At 33.9% G+C, this 4,877-nt stretch overlaps 1 long non-coding RNA gene across 1 annotated transcript; it reads left to right on the top strand.

Annotated features, from left to right (window-relative positions):
- Positions 1-2,547: 2,547 nt before the first annotated feature.
- On the top strand, positions 2,548-3,844 carry LOC123718304. The gene is made up of 3 exons (XR_006754984.1): positions 2,548-2,627; positions 3,627-3,710; positions 3,788-3,844. It is a non-coding gene; the product is annotated as an uncharacterized LOC123718304 (long non-coding RNA).
- Positions 3,845-4,877: the final 1,033 nt, after the last annotated feature.

Below are 4,877 nucleotides of genomic sequence, written 5' to 3' on the forward strand. Positions count from 1 at the left end.
TATTTATATCCTTGTTTATTCTTTAATTCCTGTTTGGCTTCCCATAAAATGCTTTTGTTGTATTTAGTCATTGCTTCCCTGATGAATACTATTTTGTTATTGTTGGGTTCATAGGGGCAGGGTTTTGTCCAACTTCTTTATAACGAACGTGTCCAGATAATAGTTTAGAATATATAAAATTCAATATTTAAAATAAAACTTATCTAATATAGGGAAATAAAATTTATTTTTTATATTTCGGATATTTTGAGTTTAGAAAGTGTGATTATAAATAAATTATTAAAATATCAACGGAGATGAGAAACAAGACGGCATTGCCCTTCTACCGACTTCGTAGATGACGAGTTTATAATTTGCTATAGATCAACGACTTTGATTCGTTGACGATTTCAGATTTCACACTGAAAACTACGTTCAATAACATTCAATTAATTAATTAATTACGGATATATAATAAATACGTAATTCCCCATTATATCATACTTTAATATAAACCAGCTCACGCCCGCGTTGATTTTGTGTATTTTAACAGTCTCTTGGGATATTGTTATCTGTATTTTAGGTAAAAAGTGCAAAAATACTCGCGGCCTGGTTCTTCAGTTTACAATAAATAAGAATGCTTTATCACTAGTAGATATTTATTATAATATAACTTTTCCTCATTATGTTTTTCAATTGTATTATTATTCTCCACTTCTCGTTGTTTAAATAAACATAGGTATTTATCAAATTGATAATATGTCACGAATAAGCCATTGGAAACAATTATAATAACAGTATTTGTTTAGTTAGGATATCGCCATAAAGATATAAACATATGTATATTCCTATATGTCATTGTCTATCAATTCAGCGAACTTGTCAGGCTTAAGCTGTTAAGAAAATATAATTATTTATATTTTATGAAATAGTTAACGTATAAACTAAATTTGTACAATTTGAAGGAATTCATTTTTATTATTAAATATAATAATAATTTCGAGTATAAATTGATATGTAGTATCTTTTGCAAAGGGTTTGAACAACACTAACCCTATCATATTTATAAGTTAAAAAATTTGTAAAACTATAACTATAAAACTGAAATTTTGGAAACATCGCAGTATTGAAAGCTTTTATCAAAATTTGCCGGAAAAGTTTAAAAATAATAATTGTCAACTATCATAGCGCCAGAAAACTTTATGTTTAAAATATATCAAAATAATGTTTTTTTAATAAATAAAATTATCGTTCTTTCATTCGGTCTTGCGATGCTGAAACGTTTCAACTTATAGGAGGTCACGTACGCAAAAATGCTATTGACTTTAGGTACCTAAACTCATCTCTCTATTCGACTTTTCTTGCGAATTGAATTCCTGTGTGATGCCATCAAAAATATTACTTGTAAAAAAACAAGATTGCAACGTTGTTCCTCTACCGTAAAAAGTTGTGAGATACCTGTAATCCACACTTACGCTCTCTTTAATCGGCAGCTCATGTCCGAGCGTCGTGGTCAGCAACGAAGCATCTAGAGCAGACTATCTGTTTCTACCGGTTTCTGTCCAGCGCCTCTATTATGACAGTGTACAGTTTTCAGGACGATGAGTTGATGAGACTTTCACTTGACGGTACACCTAGTTGGTGAACGGCCACGTGATGTTTTGCCTTCTGTGTTACCTACCACGATCTGATTCCCCAAGTTCTCATCGCCTCTGCGCATTGTATGACCGAAATAAGATACGATTGGTAGATAGTGACCATATCAGTATTAGAAATCTTTTGTGTTTTAAATAAATACATTGACTTGGCCATCGTAGCAAACACAATATTCAATTACATTGTTTTGTGCGATTCAGGATTCTAACTTTATCCACAACGAAGTTAAAGGGGCGAAAATGGCCTGAACTCAAGAAAAAGATTGTACGGCCCAGTTTCTTTTTTGCTCGGCATGGCGAGCGCATCGCCTTGCCACCAAATTAACTGATATTATGAAACTTCTTTCACTCCTTGAAGGTCGTGTCTAGTACATTAAATATAATAACGACATAATGTCATTCAAATTATAATATTAAAATAAAGGTCCTTTGTATTCACAGAGTAGAGCAAGATGTGACAGTGACTGTCTAATGATGATTTTTGTTTTTGCACAGTTACTCTAACAATTAAAATATTATTTGAAATTGCTTTTTCCAGGTATCCATGTCGATAATAATAATGATGAACGCCATCACGTGAGTTTTCCTTTTTATTTTTAACTTAATTTCATAAAAAATAAATTCTAGAAGAAGAAGAATTTGGGTTCCAAAAAGTTAACTTTATGTAAATTGCGTCATATCGTCTGCCAAATGTTGATTAATTCAATTTATTTTACTTATGCTATAAACAACACACTTGTTTCTACTAAATCTTAATATTAGCAACAAGGTAGGATTGGTAAAAGCAAAAGTAAAGAATAATAGCGAATGATTAACACGTCTTGGCGTCTCTATGGAGCTGCTTTTCGAGTTCTAAAATATATTATTTTTAGGTTATTTCTCAGCATATTCCTTTTTACATCTGTCTATGGTCTGGACGGCTCTGGTAGTTGGCTGAATAGTTTTTCAAACATGGGTCCTGGGTGAAAAATCTTGATTTGAGACCTAATATAGGTAATTTTCATCTAATAACTTTAACTACTAGTTACAGTGCATTTAATTGGGTTTGATTCTGATGATATCTTCCAGATTGGTTGGTATAAAATTATCAATGTTCACTGAACCGAAAGTCTGACCCATACCTTAATATAAGAAAAAAACGTTATTATTTTCATTTATTACAAATTGTAATAGCCTTTACGCCTAGAAAACATATGTCAGTCAGCGAACATGAACATCTTTTAAATACATTGTCTATTCACTGAGACATCATGTACGATTACGATACCCCAACTTAAAACTTGTTGTAATATTTAAATTTCGCGCCTTTTGCTTCATTGACTTGATTTGTCTTTTATTTCAAGCCTGTTACTCGTTTGTCTTTGCCCTTCTCTTTACTCTGTGAACATTACTAGCCAATGTGTTGTTCTTTTTAAGCCAAATAAAGTTCAAGATATTTTCCACATATAAAACAACTTGTTTCCATTAAATCTTAACGAGACCAATAAATAATTCAAACCGAACCTAATGAAGGATATTTAACGCGTAGAGATGTTGGGTCTCTCTGCATCTTCTACCGCATTTACCATTCAGAAGAGCTATTCGGTCTAATACCCGCAGCTGAGTTTCATTATCGGACGTCAAGGCAAAATACAAAGTACCATCCGTATCACCTCGACAATTGAGCGTTTTCTAAGGCAGTTTTTGCCCACTTGCGAGCCTTCTGGCAATGTGAGTGTCCATGGGCGGCGGTATCGCTTAACATCAGGTGCGCCTCTTGGCCGTTTGCCTCCTATTACATTAAAAAAAAAACATGAGAACGAACGTCCACTACATGTCCCAATGGAGCTCGTTATTGCGAATGTACCAGGGGGCATTGACAATTCCCTTGAGTAGTTTGTTCTGAAATCATTGGATTATTCGCGACTGCTTCTGGTGCACTCAGTTGGCAACCATAGATGCATCAGGACTTTTTTATAGATTTTTATTTACGGTTACCTTTTCAATTCGCAGCCGTTCATGTTTCACGGCCACGGGCGAAGTTGGTGAATGCGTATCATATTACAACTGTTATGATGCGCCCCAGGATGATATAGGGTACTTATATAGTTTCTAAGTTAATTTTTAATATTATATTAGTGTATATGGCTTACATAAGTTATTGTTATTTCCAGAAGCACATCCGGATGTTTACACTACCTTCATGTTTGCTGTATAAATGTGCCAACCGGTGATAAGGATTTAGAAATTTAAAACTTAATTTAATGAAATGTTTTAGGTAGCATAATGCTCACTAAACAATAGTTCATTTAATCTATAATTACATTTACAGCCAGTTCTAAAGGGCGATAAACTCTCCCTCTTTAAATCGCCATTTAAGTTTACAAGAGACGCGTTAATCTATAATAATTCTCATGAGACAGCGAAATATAGTGAAGTGTATTAAAGTGAACGCGATACAAAATGGTGTCTTTATTCTGTGTTATGAAACATCTTGTTTATGTTCTAATATGTACAAAATTGACAAAAACTGCAGAAGACGAACTAAACATCAAAAGAAACTTTAACTCTGACAGGAATTACCGTCTTAAACGGGAATTAATTACAATATTCATATAAGACGTTGTCGTGGTTTTCAGCACCAGGTATCTATGCGAATTACAATATATTTCAATGAATGTTATTGAAATGTCATTACCTATAAAGAAATCAACACTTGGAAGCTATACTGCCGTTGGAGCTTAAAATAAATATTATCAGTAGAATCCTTTTACCTAATATAGATTGTTTTTATTTCTGTATACTACACACAATTGACGTGGACAAACAACAATTTTATACCTTATATCTTCACGTCATTTTCCCGGTAGGCCGCCGATCTTGCAAAAGCCCTGACAACTCTCTTGCTTCATCCACTTTCATGACATCCATCATGCATGCTCGAATATGGCTACTTTTAATTTGTACCTTCTCTTCTATTGTTTCGTTGTATATCCTACTTAAGTGCTCTCATTCATCCGTCTCCATGACCAAACCACCTAAGCATTCCCTTCGTATCCTCATCATTAAGTCCTCTTTAAAGCCACACCGTTCACGTATCTCACTATTACTTTTTCTATCACGCAATATTCGCACATTCTTCTTAACGCTCCCATTTCCACGGCATTTATTTTAATTTCTACTCTCATTCTTTCTCTGCCACGCCCAACATTCACTGCCGTTGGTTAACGTCGGGAAAAGCACTCCCATATGTACGGCCAGCGC

Source organism: Pieris brassicae, chromosome W, assembly GCF_905147105.1.
Source record: "Pieris brassicae chromosome W, ilPieBrab1.1, whole genome shotgun sequence".
In the NCBI taxonomy this organism is placed as follows: domain Eukaryota; kingdom Metazoa; phylum Arthropoda; class Insecta; order Lepidoptera; family Pieridae; genus Pieris; species Pieris brassicae.